This window comes from Canis lupus, chromosome 2, assembly GCF_003254725.2.
Source record: "Canis lupus dingo isolate Sandy chromosome 2, ASM325472v2, whole genome shotgun sequence".
Lineage (NCBI taxonomy): Eukaryota > Metazoa > Chordata > Mammalia > Carnivora > Canidae > Canis > Canis lupus.
Genome location: NC_064244.1, coordinates 38175842 through 38193567, shown reverse-complemented (window position 1 = coordinate 38193567; position 17726 = coordinate 38175842). Strand labels below are relative to the sequence as shown.

At 36.9% G+C, this 17726-nt stretch overlaps 1 long non-coding RNA gene across 1 annotated transcript in view; it reads left to right on the top strand.

Moving 5' to 3' along the window:
* Positions 1–325: 325 nt before the first annotated feature.
* LOC112658803 (uncharacterized) overlaps positions 326–17726 on the top strand; it is a 43436-nt gene continuing 26035 nt past the window's right edge. Inside the window, exons 1-3 of the long non-coding RNA XR_003135977.3 lie at positions 326–405; positions 1998–2105; positions 11724–11827. This is a non-coding gene — a long non-coding RNA (uncharacterized LOC112658803). The remainder of the gene's footprint in view (positions 406–1997; positions 2106–11723; positions 11828–17726) is intronic.

Sequence of the window (17726 nt, the reverse complement as noted above, 5' to 3'; positions counted from 1 at the left end):
CCTGTGACAGAAAGTTGCAGTCATGTGGTCTGATACCAATCTGGAGGTGTCTGGTTCAACTCACCCAGCAAATGAAATCATTGTCTTTTGAGGGTGAGCAAAGAGTGGCTGTAAGTGTGTGACAAGGGAGAAGCGATAGTGTGGGGTGGTGTGGGGTGGGGTGGGGTGAGGTAAGGTGGAGTAGGGCAGTAATTCACTCACACAGTTTCTCAAATAATTCTCTAAATTCAGCTTTCTATCTCTTCCTTTCCTTTAGAATTACACAGTAGCTCCAAATCTAGAATGTTTCTGAGGTTCTGGGTCTAACATCAAATTGTTGTGAATTGGCTGCTGCACTCTGGGCAGGTGGATTTCAGCTTCATTCGCTCCGCTAGTCTGTGGCCATTCTTTCATCTGTGTCCTTAGGTATGCTATTGACATGTCTCATCTGGCTCTTCTATGTCACTCTTTTTCTTTGTAGACTTTTATCTTTATTTTTCTTTTAACTTTTACCATTTTTCCACTGGTGTTTAGATAGATAACCAGCATAAACATACACATAGATTCATTTGACCAGAGCTCCTTTAATCCAATTCTACACCATCTATTCACATTTTCAGTAACTAAGAAGATTAAACATGCTATTATAAATCCCTGTTGGCAGTCTAAAGCCCCACTTCTCAATTTCAATAAATCTTCCCATCCCCAGTGTATAATACACACACATACACACACACACACGCACGCACCCTAACCTCTAAATCCACAAACATCGATAAATTTGAAGATATTCTTTGGCCTAAGTCCTAACCCTGTATTTAATTACTCTGTTTTCAGGTTGGTTCCAGCTCTGAAGTATCACTATGTATCAAATAGAATTTTTGTTCTGATCATAATGTAGTTAAGACAGCAGAAAATATATGGCAATGTTTAGATAAGTGTTTTGAGTTGTGGTCACTTATGTTTCCAAGCACTTAGATAATGTGATTGATCCAAGGTAAATTCTCATCCTATACGGACTTTTCTAACCTATACTTACAAAATTACACCCACAATTGCCACGTCTATATAAAACAAACAAAAATAGACATAATGAAAGATCATGAAGGCTGGTACAAAGTAGTACTGAAATGAAAATGCCATGCATCTTCTCCATGAGGCTTTAATATCTCAGAAAAAAATATACATTTGAGAAAGAGGGACACTGAATCACAGAACCAGAGAAAATGCAGCTTGAAGCAGCCCATTTCTTTTAGCTGTCAGTGAGTTTTTGGTTGTTGGTTTGCTATGTTTTATAGCTTTTCTTTTGCTCTATAAAGTATCTTGACATACTGCTTGAGACCTCTGGCTTGCTATCTATTCCTTTTTATTTTTTTAGGAGTAAGTGAGATGTCATTGTGAAAGGCACTGAGGTATCACGTTAAATTATACCCACTGTATGTGCAGACAGCCATGTAGTGAGCTTCCTCCTACTTACTCATTCAGCTTTAATTTATTTCTAGCATAGAAGAGCAGTGGTAATCACCATGCTATGGATACCTGGACACTCTTCCTTATAAAGTCTAATCATTACTCCATATTTCACAGATTAACATTTTTACCGGCAATTCAGGTATTCTATTCAAATGAAGAATATGCTAAGACTTGGAACACAAGTTACTAACTTAGCCTTTTGACTGACATACAGTTGCTCAATACCTGTCAATTACTCTAACTCATTCGATATTCACTGACAGTTCCCACACTAAGGCCTTTGTCCTAAGTGTATCACTGCCCTAAATATCTTCGTTCCAGAGTTAGGATTGATGGCTCTTCCTTATCTTTCTAGCAACAGCCTAAATGTGTGTTTCTCAGAGAAATCTCCTCTGATTGAGTTACCCTCTTCCACAATACTAATTTAAATTCAATTTAAATTAAATCTAAATGTTTTGGTACTTATCAGGTCTTGTTCTTTCCTTATTATTTTGCTTATATAACAGAAAGAGATAATTCAGTTTTGTCCTTTGTTATGTTTCTAGTGCCTAGAACAATATCTGGAGTATGGTAGGCATATCCATGTCTCCATATTATACAGAGAAGGGGACTTTGCCTGATGCTGTCATTGTGGTGGTTTTCACATTGTGCAGGTATGGCCTTCATATGTGTTCAATTAATGAATGAATGACTTTCCTGTGTAGTTTAATGTCTAGTTATATTGGATCCTTAAAAGTAAAATATCCCAATTTTGATGTTTACTCAAGGCAAATGAAAACTTGCATTAACACACAAAAAGAATCACTATTTTTTGAAGATTTACTTATAATTGCTGAACACTGAAAAAAAATTTGGTGAATGGAAAAATAAATTGTGGTACCTCCATTTACTAGCATACTACTGTATAATGAAAAGGAAAAAAATATTGAAATACACAATACCACAGATGAATCATAAACATATAATGCTAAGTAAAGAAGTCAAACTCAAAAGATTACATACTCTGATTCCACTGAGAGGATCTTCTGGAAAAGACATCATTATAGGGAAACAAAATAAATCCATGGTTGCTAGGCCCTGGAGATGGAGGAGTTACCTACAAGGGAATTATGAGGGGGTAATGATTGTAGTGGTGGTTACATGACTGAATGTGCTTATCAAAACTCACAGAACTCTACTCCAAAAACAATGAGTATTTCTCTATGTACATTATACCTCAATATTTTTTAAAAAGTAAAATACGTGAGAGATTACAATGCACTATAGTTCAAAGAACAACTAGGCTGTTCTATAGCTGCCTAACTATTTTCCTCTAAGGACACTTTGAAAATATGTCTTATCATTTTACTCTTCCATTATCTTGCCAGGCCCATTCCCATGATGGTCTACAGAGCCTACCTGAACTGCTAACCCAGGGCTTTGCTGACTTTATCTTCTATCACCCTCTCCCTCTCACACTGCTCTAGCCAGAATAGTCATCTTACCGATCTTTCAACACATCCAGCACCATGAGGCATTTGCAATCCCTGTTCTCTGCCAAAATTCTTACCTTCCTATATCCACATGCATTGTTTCTTTACTTCCTTCAGCTCTGTCTGCAAATATCAGCTGATAAGAAATATTTTCTTTGGCTATTTTATTTATTTTTTAAAAAGATTTTATTTATTTATTCATTAGAGACACAGAGAGAGAGAGAGGCAGTGACAGGTAGAGGGAGAAGCAGGCTCCATGCAGGGAGCCCAATGTGGGAGTTGATTCTCCAGGATCACGCCCTGGGCTGAAGGCAGCTCTAAACTGCTGAGCTACATGGGCTGCCAATTCTTTGGCTATTTTATATATACTTGTATACTGCTTTTCTTTTCTCTACAAAAAATATTTTTGTCTTTTTTTTAATCTGTTCCCCCTCATTAGGATACAAGCCTCATGGAGTTCGAGTTATGTTTTATTCACCAATGTTTCTCTATATTTTAAAACAATCCCCAATTGTAGTAAGTGATACTCACTGCAAAAATATAAATGAATTATCTAATGTATATGTTTTGGCAGTGATTGACTAGATACTCCTAAAACCCATCTTCTCTTCCCAAGTACACCCTCTTCTTTTCTCAATGGTTTAAGCACTACAATCAATTTACTTTTCCTCTGTTCTTCTCTCTTACTTTTTTCTCACCCTGTCAAATGGATGATACTTATGTATTATTGAATTATTGAAGCCATTTCCTGAAAATAGAAGAGGCACAGCATGAAGAGAGTCTAGGTCCCTGAAGAATGTATACTGCAGAACACTCCTGAGCCTCCACCTCCACCTGGCTCTTTAAAATTAATAAGAAAGAAACTTCATTGTGTTAAGCATTATACTTTTGAGTTGTTACAGCAGCTAGTGTTACTTATGCTAACTATAACACATGAATTTAGAATCAAAAGTTTCTAATCTAAGGTTTGCCACATCTTGCCATAGTTTATAAAAAACTATTTCTAGGAGGTGGGGCAAGATGGTGAAGAGTAGGGTCCCCAAGTCACCTGTGCCCACAAACTTACCTAGATAATTTTCAAATCATCCTGAAAACCTATGAATTCAGCCTGAGATTTAAAGAGAGGACAGCTGGAATACTACAGGGAGAAGAATTTGCACTTCTATCAAGTACAACTTGTTTTGGGCCACTCTGCACTGAGGAAAATGACTAGAAGGAAAGACTCCTAACTCTGGGAAATGAACTAGGAGTGGGGAGGAGGGCGGGGGGTGGGGGTGACTGGGCGGCGGGCACTGAGGGGGGCACTTGACTGGATGAGCACTGGGTGATAATCTGTATGTTGGCAAATTGAACACCAATAAAAAAAATTATTATTAAAAAAAAATGAAAAACCCACCACAAAAGAAAGAATCAGGAACAGTACTCTCTGTCACAGAGTTACAGAAATTGGATTACAATTTGATGTCAGAAAGCCAATTCAGAAGCACAATTATAAAGCTAGTGGTGGCTCTGGAAAAAAGCATAAAGGATTCAAGAGACTTCATGACTGCAGAATTTAGATCTAATCAGGCCGAAATTAAAAATCAACTAAATGAGATGCAATCCAAACTGGAGGTCCTAACAACTAGGGTCAATGAGGTAGAAGAAAGAGTGAGTGTCATAGAAGACAAGTTGATGGCAAGGAAGGAAACTGAATAAAAAAGAGAAAAGCAATTAAAAGACCATGAGGAAAAGTTAAGGAAAATAAATGACAGCCTCAGAAAGAAAAATCTACGTATAATTGGGGTTCCAGAGGGCACTGAGAGGGATAGAAGGCCAGAAAGCATATTTGAACAAATCATAGCTGAGAACTTCCCTAATCTGGGGAGGGAAACAGGCATTCAGATCCAGGAGATAGAGAGGTCCCTACCCCCTGGGGGGCAAATCAATAGAAACCATTCAACAACTCGACATTTAATAGTGAAACTTGCAAATTCCAAAGAGAAAGAGAAAAATCCTTAAAGCAGCAAGAGACAAGAGATCCCTAACTTAAATGGGGGAAAATATTAGATTAATAGCAGACCTCTCCACAGAGACCTAGCAGGCCAGGAAAGGCTGGCAGGATATACTCAGGGTCCTAAATGAGAAGAACCTGCAGCCAAGAATACTCTATTCAGCCAGGCTCTCATTCAGAATAGGAGAGATAAAGAGCTTCCAAGAGAGGCAGAAACTGAAAGAACATGTGACCACCAAACCAGCTCGGCAAGAAATATTCAGGGGGACTCTATGAAAGAAAGAGGAAGCCCAAAGAAATAATTCACAAAAACAGGGGCTGAATAAGGTTTTATGATGACACTAAATTCATATCTTTCAATAGTAACTCTGAACGTGAATGGGCTTAATGACCCCATCAAAAGGCCCAGGGTTTCAGACTGGATAAAAAAGCAAGACCCATCTATTTGCTGTCTACAAGAGACTCATTTTAGACATAAGGACACCTACAGCCTGAAAATAAAAGGTTGGAGAACCATTTATCATTCAAATGGTCCTCATAAGAAAGCAGAGGTAGCAATCCTCATATCAGATAAATTAAAGTTTATACAAAGACTGTAGTAAGAGATGAAGAGGGACACTATATCATATTTAAAGGATCTATCCAACAAGAGGAACTAAGAATCATAAACATTTATGCCCCTAATGTGGGAGCTGCCAAGTATATCAATCAATTAATAACCAAAGTACAGACATACTTAGATAATAATACACTTATACTTGGTGACTTGAACACAGTGCTTTCTACAATCGACAGATCTTCTAAGCACATCTACAAAGAAACAAGAGTTTTAAATGATACACTGGACCAGATGGATTTCACAGATATTTACAGAACTTTACATCCAAATGCAACTGAATACACATTTTTCTCAAGTGCATAGGGAACTTTCTCCAGAGTAGACCACATACTGGGTCACAAATAGGTCTTAACTGATACCAGAAGATTCGGATCGTCCCCTGCATATTTTCAGACCATAATGCTTTGAAACTAGAACTAAATCACAAGAAGAAGTTTGGAAGGACCTCAAACACATGGAGGTTAAGGACCATCCTGCTAAAAGATGAAAGGGTCAACCAGGAAATTAGAGAAGAATTAAAAAGATTCGTGGAAATTAATGAGAATGAAGATACAACCGTTCAAAATCTTTGGGATACAGCAAAAGCTGTCCTAAGAGGGAAATACATTGTAATACAAGCATCCATTCAAAAACTGGAAAGAACTCAAATACAAAAGCTAACCTTGCACCTAAATGAGCTAGAGAAAATACAGCAAATAGAACCTACATCCAGCAGAAAAAGAGAATTAACAAAGATTCAAGGAGAACTCAATGAAATAGAGACCAGAAGAACTGTGGAACAGATCAACAAAACCAGGAGTTGGTTCTTTGAAAGAATTAATAAGATAGATAAACCATTAGCCAGCCTTATTAAAAAGAAGAGAGAAAAGACTCAAATTAATAAAATCATGAATGAGAAAGGAGAGATCACCACCAATACCAAGGAAATACAAATGATTTTAAAAACTTATTATGAGCAGCTATATGTCAATAAATTAGGCAATCGAGAAGAAATGGACGCATTTACGGAAAACCACAAACTACCAAACTGGAACAGGAAGAAATAGAAAACCTGAACAGGCCCATAACCAGGGAGGAAATTGAAGCAGTCATCAAAAACCTCCCAAGACACAAAAGTCCAGGGTCAGATGGCTTCCCAGGGGAATGCTATCAAACGTTTAAAGAAGAAACTATACCTATTCTACTAAAGCTGTTCAGAAAGATAGAAAGAGATGGAGTACTTCCAAACTCATTCTATGAGGCCAGCATCACCTTAATTCCAAAACCAGACAAAGACCCCACCAAAAAGGAGAATTATAGACCAATATCCCTGATGAACACAGATGCAAAAATTCTCAGCAAGATACTAGCCAATAGGATCCAACAATACATTAAGAAGATTATTCACCATGACCAAGTGGGATTTATCCCTGGGATGCAAGGCTGGTTCAACACTCGTAAAGCAATCAATGTGATTCATCATATCAGCAAGAGAAAAAACAAGAACCATATGATCCTCTCAATAGATGCAGAGGAAGCATTTGACAAAATACAGCATCCATTCCTGATCAAAACTCTTCAGAGTGTACCAATAGAGGGAATATTCCTCAGCATCTTAAAAGCCATCTACAAAAGCCCACAGCAATATCATTCTCAATGGGGAAACATGGGGAGTCTTTCCCCTAAGATCAGGAACAAGACAGGGATGTCCATTCTCACCACTGCTATTCAACATAGTACTGGAAGTCCTAGCCTCAGCAATCAGACAACAAAAAGAAATAAAAGGCATTCAAATTGGCAAAAAAGAAGTCAAATTCTCCCTCTTCGCTGATGACATGATACTGTACATAGAAAACCCAAAAGACTCCACCCCAAGATTGCTAGAACTCATACAGCAACTCGGCAGTGTGGCAGGATACAAAATCAATGCCCAGAAATCAGCGGCATTTCTATACACTGAGACTGAAGAAAGAGAAATTAAGGAGTCAATCCCATTTACAATTACACCCAAAAGCCTAAGAGACCTAGAAATACACCTAACCAAAGAGGGAAAGGATCTATACCCTAAAAATTACAGAACACTTCTGAAAGAAATTGAGGAAGACACAAAGAGATGGAAAAATATTACATGCTCATGGATTGGAAGAATTAATATTGTGAAAATGTCAATGCTGCCCAGGGAAATGTACACATTTAATGCAATCCCTATCAGAATACCATGGACTCTCTTCAGAGAGTTGTAATAAATCATCTTAAGATTTGTATGGAATCAGAAAAGACCCTGAATACCCAGGGGAATATTGAAAAAGTAAACCAGAGCTGGAGGCATCACAATGCCAGATTTCACGTTGTACTACAAAGCTGTGGTCATCAAGACAGTGTGGTACTGACACAAAAATAGACACATAGATCAGTGGAACAGAATAGAGAATCCAGAAGTTGACCCTCAACTTTATGGTCAACTAATATTCGACAAAGCAGGAAAGACTATCCACTGGAGAAAAGACAGTCTCTTCAATAAATGGTGCTGGGAAAATTGGACAGCCAAGTGCAGAAGAATGAAACTGGACCATTTTCTTACACCATACACAAAGATAAACTCAAAATGGATGAAAGATCTAAATGGGAGACAAGATTCCATCAAAATCCTAGAGGAGAACACAGCCAACACCCTTTTTGAACTTGGCCACAGCAGCTTCTTACAAGATACATCCATGAAGGCAACAGAAACAAAAACAAAAATGAATTATTGGGACTTCATCAAGATAAAAAGCTTCTGTACATCAAAAGAGACATCCCCAAAATAAAAGACAACCTACAGAATGGGAGAAGATATTTGCAAATGACCTATCAGATAAAGGGCTAGTACCCAGGATCTATAAAAACTTATTAAACCCAACAGCAAAGAAACAAACAATCCAATCATGAAATGGGCAAAAGACATGAACAGAAATCTCACAGAGGAAGATATATGCATGACCAACAAGCACATGAGAAAATGCTCTGCATCACTTGCCATCAGGGAAATACAAATCAAAACCACAATGAGATCCCACCTCACACCAGTGAGAATGGTGAAAATTAACAAAACAGGAAACAACAAATGTTGGAGAGGATGTGGAGAAAGGGGAACCCTGTTCTACTATTGGTGGGAATGTGAACTGATACAGACACTCTGAAAACTGTGTGGAGGTTCCTCAAAGACTTAAAAATAGATCTGCTCTACGACCCAGCAGGATTTACCCCAAAGATCCAGATGCAATGAAACGCCGGGACACCTGCACCCCAATGTTTATAGCAGCAATGTCCACAATAGCCAAACTGTGGAAGGAGCCTCGGTGTCCATCGAAAGATGAATGGATAAAGATGTGGTCTATGTATACAATGGAATATTCCTCAGCCATTAGAAACAACAAATACCCACCATTTGCTTCGACGTGGATGGACCTGGAGGGTATTATGCTGAGTGAAATAAGTCAATCGGAAAAGGACAAACATTATATGGTCTCATTCATTTGGGGAATATACAAAATAGTGAAAGGGAATAAAGGGAAAGGAGTGAAAATATCAGTGACGGTGACAAACATTGGAGACACCTAACTCTGGGAAATGAACAAGGGGGTAGTGGAAGTGGAGGTGGGCGGGGGGTTGGGGTGACTGGGTGATGCGCTCTGGGGGGCACTTGCCGGGATGAGCACTGGGTGTTATGCTATATGTTGGCAAACTTAACTCCAATAAAAATTTTTTTAAAAATCATAAATAGGCAACACTGTATCTCAAATATTTTTTCCTAATTCAAAAAGTTTATATACTACACTTTCAGAAACTATTTTCTAGTATATTTGTGTAAGCAAAATAAAATAACATCTTACAAAGTGAAAAAAAAAGAAACTATTTCTAGAATTTGTACATTGGAGATAGTAAACACTAACCACTTCATAGGATGAAAACATTCTGCAACTCAAAAAAGCAGCATGGAGGAGTGCCTGAGTGGGTCAGTTGGCTAAGTGTTTGCTTTCAGCTCAGGTCATGATCCCAGGGTCTTAGGACTGAGCCCCAATTCAGGCTACCCACTCAGCAGGAAGTCTGCTTCTCCCTCTCCCTCTTGCACACTCTCCCATTCTCTTTCAAATCAACCAATCAATCAATCAATCATCAATCAATAAAATCTTTTTTAAAAAGAAAAAAAAGCATGGAAAAACAATTTATATATTTTTAATGAACATCACAAATACAAATTTTCTAAAGGGCCATTTCTTTTACTTTACTGATTTAAGGTCCATTTTCCCAAACACTCCTTCACTAATTTCTCTTCCTGCTCATCTGCTCAACATTTAACATTTAATTAGTATATTCTCTGTGCCAAGTACTGTGCTGAAGAAGAAAGAGAATGACTGTTTTCATAGGAAGTGAGTGCAGAAAATAGCAATGAAACAACAAATCATGGTGTGAAAAATACCTTTGATGAAGAAGGGAAGTCTACAGAATGTTATGAGAACACAGGATAGGAAAGCCCGTCCCATACTTGAGAGATTAGAGATGGTGTCTCTGAGGAAGTGACATTAAGTTGATACCACACTGATCAGGATAAAATTGGAAGGTAAACTGGTTGATGGGATTTGAAGGGAAGCACGCTTTAGAGTGCTGAGCATTATGAAGGAACTAAGAATGAGTAGAGAATAATGTGTTAGCATCAAAGGGGCAAGAGATATGGGATGAGCGTAGGAATAAGATCAAGTTCCAGTGCTCGCTTCAGCAGCACATATACTAAGATCAAGTTCTAAAGAGCTCTAAAAGTTACAGAGGTGTTTGGATTTACTTAAAGAGAAATGGCATCATACTAAAGCCTGTTGTTACAATTATCAAGGCAAAGAAAATGGAAATTCCAAATGGGGAGATTGCAATGGGGATAGAGAAAAGTAATCAAATTAGTTTGTTTAAAAAATTGGTATTGCCAGGACAGTGCTATAATTAGTTATATGTTTGAAACAAGAAGAAGAGGCAAGGGTCACCCTAGTTTTATAGTCTGCTCATATCCTACAACTACAGGGATTCTTTAAAATGCTCTCTCATTTTGTTTCTCTCTGCATTTTTCTCTTCACTTTACTGTCTCTAAGTGCATTAATCATGTATCACTAAGTCTACACTCAGCCAAGATCACAATCCCTCTATCTATCTATCTATCTATCTATCTATCTATCTATCTATCTAATTATATATATTTTAATTAATGTATATTAATACTTATATAGCTATTATAGATTATACATATACATATATAATTTTCTTGCCTTACTGTTTTGTTTGGGACACCCAATAAAGTTTGGATAGAAGTAAAGAGTATTGGCAGCCTTCCGTGCTTTCACCATTAAGTATAGTATTAAATTTTTTTTGAGTTATCCTTTATCAGATTGTAGAAGTCCTTTAAGTTCCTGATTAGCTGAGAACTTTTTTCATAATAAAAGAGCTTTAAATCTTATCAAAAGTTTCTGTTATCCCTCTAATATGGTCAATTACACTGAGTGACTTTTGTATATTAAACCAGCCTTGCATTCTTGGGACAATTTTTCTTGGCCATGATGTAATATTTTTTGCACAGAGTGATGAATTTGATTTGCTAATATTTTAACTATTTCTGCATGTATATTTATGAGGGATATTGAACTTTGTTTTATTTTTAAATCTTTCCACTATCACAACTAGAAAGAGTAGACAACATATATGAAATGACTGTTCTAGAAAAAGTAGACAACATATATGAAATGACTGTTCTAAAATATTGCTTATCAGGAATTCCTTAAAATAAGGTAAATACATAAAATGAGCCCTCTGAGTACCCTAGATAACTTCTTAGAAACATTTTCCTGATCCTTGTGTAGGGAGAGGAATTCTAAGCAGAGCTATGTTACTGAATTAAGGACAAAGAAGTAAAATTTCAGAGAGGCTGAGGCTTCAAAGAAGAGACAGATATGCAAGAACAGAGAAGCATATATTTGCACACTCGTGTATATTTTACTAAATCTAAGACATGCAAGTTTGAAGTCCAGCTGAAAAACTGATTTTTAGTAATAGTGTACATGCTTTTCTATTTAAAAAAGTATTTTCATAACAGTGATTCAATCTTGAGTTATAGTTACATGACCCAAAATGATAACTTGAAAACTATAGAATTTACTCAACTTGCTCCACGTTTTCATATGTTCAACAGGTTTATTTTCCCACTGAATTGGTAGTTTCCTTTATTCTGGAAGAAACAGAAGACTGGCCTCCAGAAACATCTTAACAAGAGAATGGATGAAACGATTAGGCAAGGTATGGTCCTTTTCCATTTTTTTTTTTTATTTCCATTTTTAATTTCAGTGATGACTGCTGGCAGAAGGCAAGCAACATGCAGCCTCCACCTCAGGTGTGCTAGCATATTGCAATTAAAGAAAGCTACTCTTAGTCACCCAGGGGGAAAGTGATTGATCAAAGTGTCTAATGATTTAGTTCCAGTGTAAACTACAATTCCCTGCCCCAAATACCAAGATCTATTTAGTAAAAAGAGGGTATCATTAAAACCAAGACACATATTATTCTCAAATTGTGGTCTAAGGGAATGTAAATGACATAATTATTCTCCAACAGGTAAACAAATTCAGTGGCTTCTCCACAACCACCCTTATTATAAATAATTGTTCCAATTAGTGTTATCCAAACACTGTGCAAAGCTAATTTAAAGCAATACAAGTAAGATTATTTTTTATACTAGTGAAATAAATCCAAGTCAGGCAAGGAACAGGCTCATGGCAGTGCAACAGAGATGCAGATAGCAAACCAACTTGAAAATTACATAACCAAATTAGGTCGACAGGAAAGAATATGATCTAAAAGCAAGTCGCTCTAATTATCATTATTGTCATCAATACTTTATATTGAGCAACAGTGAACAATGACCCAAGATCATGAGTTAATTTGGTTTGGAATCAATCCCAAGATGTGGGACTTCCCTAATTGTAGAGTGTAGAATAATAATAATTATGAAGGAATAACCACAGTGTGCTACTCATATCAGCACTGTGTTTGTTATACTTTGAAGTGGCGTTTAATGTCTAGTATATTATTTTAGCTCTACATTGACATATAACATTGTTTAAGAGCTTATGCTCTGAAGACAGGCTGCTTTGAGGTCCAGCGTGAGCTCTGAAACTTAATCTCAGGGAGTCAATTTTCTCAGCTGTGAAGTATAGACTAATTAGAGAATATACTTATTAGATGTTGAAGATGAAAATCAATGAAGATGTGGACAGATTAAATAACTAGATAAGGTTCTTGGAACTGGCTGTTGATAGAATTGGGATGCAAAGCACACAGTCAGCTTCTAGAGTCTACACTGTAACCACCATGCATACCTCTACCCTTTCAGGGATTTGGAGCAATTTAGCAAACCCACACAAGCAGGGCTCTTAGGCTTCTATTTGGTGCATGGCATTCTATGACTAGTGGCTATTCTATGACTAGAGGAGAGGGAGGAATTAGAGAACAACAAGCTAGAGAAAACATACCACTTTAATTAGATTATGGCAGGGGGTTACATATTTTTAGTGTAAAAGGTCAGATAGTAAATATTTTAGGCTTTGTAGTAAATACATTATCTCTCAACTACTCAATTATACCGTTGTAATTAGAAAGTAACCATCTATAATCCATAGATGAATTAATGTGTTCCAATAAGATTTTATTTACAATTATAGGTGTTGGGTTGCATTTGTCTCTCAGGCCATAGTTTGGCACCTGTATCAGAGAATTAGGATTTATATGTGGTCTTTTTCCCCCGAGTTTTTTAAAGGTATAATTGACAAATATTGAAAAACATTTTTTGATAAAGTCAAGTGATCTTCCATTCTATCCCAGCTGCTTCCCTCTTGCCTACTATACTCTTAGGAACAATGAAACCATATGACCTCTAGGCTGTTTCCAGAAGTGATGGCTTAAGATTATATGTTGTAGTCCCAGTGCATTATCTGAAGATGTTTCAGTGACTGTCAACCAGAAAAAAAAATAGGCAATTAAATATTAATTCTACGCATGGTGGACATGGCTTAGACCATGGTGAAAAATATGCCTGGGAAACCACATTTTCTGTTCAAATCAGAATTATGTATTTGTCTGAAGAGAGAATACAAATTTTTACCTGGAACTCCACATTTTTTAGCCACTGGCTACCAGATAATGTTTGTAGTAGGGTGAACAGATATCCTTCTTTGCCTGTGAAAGCTCCACTACAACACCAACTATTTCTGTCCAATTATTATTAGCATTCTTTTTTGCTCTTCTAAAGGGTCCTAGTTTGGATGAAAAATTACATGGTCAGCCTTTTGATAGGAAATAGATGCCAATTCTATAGATTTCTACTTGCTTTGGAAGCTACACAATCTTTCCCCTTCCTACCAAGGGGTGGAAAACCATTCTTATCTAATACTACTTCTGTTTGAGCAAACATTTATCGAATACCTATATATGCCATGTGTGGTGAAAGCCACTGAAGAGAAAATACTCTCTCAAAAGATATCATTTTATTTGGAGACAGATCATCTGTGAAGGTTTATGTGAACTCATCCTCTGCCTGAAATCTTTAAATTCCACAGGCATGGCCTGTCTTTTTATATAGTCTCTCCACCATTACACATCCTCCATGAACCAAAGCTTCATGAGCAGAGTGCACTTTTACCCCTATTACCAGCATCCCGTCATGCTTGCTGTGTTCTAAGCGAGCCTAACTAAATACTTGTAGGATGCCTAACCAGCACTAGTCAAAGGTTTCCTCATTAACCATCGATATCTTTTTGTTCCCACATTGTACAGGAGGAGAAACGAATTACTATACAGAATTTAAAAGGTTTGTATGAGCAACTGCAAATACACACCTTCATACTTTATGCCTATTACTTCCTGTGAGCTGACTATATGCCAGGCCGTCAATTAAACTTTTATATATTGCATGGCACTTAATCCTCACAATCACTCTGCAAGGTAGGAGCATTTTTCCCCCTCTATTTTGGGGATAATAAAGCTATAGCTCAAAGAACTGAAGAAATTTACAAAAGATAACATAGCCTGTAAACAATGGAAGCAGGAATCCATCCCACATTTGATTCCCACAAACACTGAAGTATTATGAAAGCTGCTAGGCATCATGCAAGTTAGATATATCAAAACTCCGTGACAGTCTTGACTAAACTGCCTGATTTCATATTGCTAGTATCACTGCTATAAATATTGCATGGACCACACTTGTATTAAAAACATTAATTTGTGGTTTATCTGAAATTCAAATGCAACTGGGGGTGCTATATTTGTAAGTGCTATATCTGGCAACATAACCTGTTACTCATGCTTTGTAGGATATTTGTGCTGGGAAAGCAGGAAGATGTCCTATTTCAGTTCTCATCTCAGTTGTTCTATAACCTATCCCTGATTTCTTTGTTCTAGATATAAATATAAATATAAGAAAAATGTTATTTATTTATATATATAAAATAGAAAATATTCCTAGTGCAATTATAACAAAGTACAAGGACACTGCTTATCTTCCATCTTAGCTCTAATGAATTATCCAATCTCAGCCCCAAACTGCCAAGTACTGAAGTCCCTTGAGTAGTCACCATCATATTGGGCCTGTTCCTTCACTGCACAAACTAATCCCTGAGGGCCTTTCTTCCAGCTCTCTTTTGGTGGTGATGAGATGTAGTGTAAAGCCCCGCTGCACAAGTGAACTACCATATAAATTACACCAAAGGCCAGCTGGGTACTAGCCATGTGTGGCTACTGTGAAACCTATGAGAAAAGTCCAAGACTACCCCCATACTTAAGAATCCTGCCATCACCTTGCAGAGGACCTACTATCACCTACACATGATTAAAACAATTATGGAAAAAACTCCAAAAGTTCTTATGCAGAGAATATCAGTCAAGTTTTTTTTGCCCCCAGGCTTCTAACTCCAACTTCCTAACAGTACCCCAAATTCCTTTTTAAAGTCACCTTTCCCCAACTTTAAATACGATCTCTTTAAAACAATGACTGCAAGGCTTCCTATACTTCTGGCTGTAAATGATTTGCTCAAAGAAAGACGTATGTTCCAATTTGAACCAATGAAATAAGGTTGAAATAAGACACATTTATTTCTTAAGTGGAAAGCCTATAGAAACAATCATAAGAAACCTTCCTCCTTCCTATGAATTTAGTGGTTTGTATGCTTGGGATGTATGGTTCCCTGAGGAGAGAGTTTAGAACCTCCAGACGCCATTATGGTGAGGTCTGAGAAGAAAGCCCATGTTACAGGAGGCAGAGAACAATGATTTACAAAGTAGCTAAGCTTTGGGTGATAAAATCTGAGATTCTAGATCAAGTTTCAATGAAAGCCCCCAGATTTTTTTTCTAGATGAACCAACCAATTTTATGTCAGTTAAGCCGGCTTAAGGTGGGTTACATTTTGTCACTTGCAACGCAAAAACTTATGACATCTATCTTGTAGCTGTTCATTTGTATTTCAATTTGCACCCACTTTAGAAAAAAATACCTAAGGAGACCTATTAAATTACAAGAATACAAAAATGAAACATAGATTAGAACAGTGTGATTAAGAAAGGGACATGTGTGTGAGTTTGTGTGTGTGTGTGTGTGTGTGTGTGTGTGAAGGGAAAACATGTAGATGTGAAACAGCCAGAGACGAGGCTCAGACAAAAATGCTTCCTGTGAAGGCTTTACCCTTGCTCTGGGCAGCCCTGAGAGTTGTTCTGAGATTCCTAGCATGTAATTCAAAGGAAACAGCCTGTTTATTCACCCAATGCACAGTGTCTTCCAGCTAAATTCCAAGCAATTTCTCAGGAGAACCACAAGCTATAAAGAAGTGAAAGTGAAAGCTAATAGAAGAATGATCACTTTAGGGTGGAGCAGTTAAGGAAAGCATCCTACAGAAGGTCAGACCTGAGGGGAGCCAGGAAGGAAGGGTTGAGCTATGAGTGCAGGAGGAGGAACAGCATGAGCAAGTTTATAGGTGAAGTGAACTTGTGTAGAGGACTATGAGGAGACCAGCATGGATAAAGGTGAGAAGTTATATTAAGATGGAATCCTTGATTATTTGAGCACACAGAGTCAAGATGGAGAGTGGCAGGCAGACAAAAAAAAAACCCTATTATTAAGAATAGATGCTCTCTCAAGCTTATCAAGTGCTCACATTTCTTATATTTTAAAATATAGTCGTGCCAGTAATTTTGGTTTGATAAAAAATGGAAACAGCCTACAAATAAATCTTGATGAAAAATAAAACTGAGAATAAACAAACTCCCTGGCAAAAAATAAACAACATATTGAGCTTAATTTTCCTTTGTATAAATTAGTCCTGAAGAACAATTTAGGTAACTTTCACTCCCTAACTAGAGAGCTAAGTCTTCAGCAAAATAATTCTCATTGATATCCTGTCAAAATTATGTATCAGAAGTTTCAGTATTGTTTTCTTAGTCTGGCAGGATGGACAGTAATAGTAGCATCATTATGCTAACCACTAACCACTTTATTAATTGGCCCTTTCACATAATTAAATTATAATACATATAATTCACTCAGAAATAATGAATTATCAGTGGATAGTTTATACAAGGCATCCCCTGAACACTTATGAATTTCAATTTTATTTTGACTTAATTATCATAGGAGCTCTGTGATCTTGAACAAGTGAATTAACCTCTCTGAGCCCTGGGTCTCTCATTTGTAAACAGGCTTAGTAATAAATACTTACCAGGATTTATGAGGATTAAGTGAGAAAATACACAGTAAAAGCCTAGTAGGAGTAACTATCAATTGAGCAACTGAGCGATTACTATGGGCCAAAATCCTAAGGATTTTATGTGAATTAATTATTTTACTTCTCAATAAAATCTGGTAGAGATTTTTTCCTCTCTATAGATGAGTCAACTCAGACACAGAGAGGTTTTATCAACTCAATACCATAATCTTAAAAATATGACATGTATTACTTGTATATTTAAGAGATCACCCTATTATCATTAGCATGCCAAATTAATAAAATTCATTTTACCACTATTTCTAAGGAGCCGAAAAAAATTCAACACTAAATGAAATTATTGGTCCTCAAAGAGCTCTTTGAGGTAGCTGAGGTCATATATTATTGTCTCTATTTTACAGACAGGCATAATGAAGTGACAGTGAAAT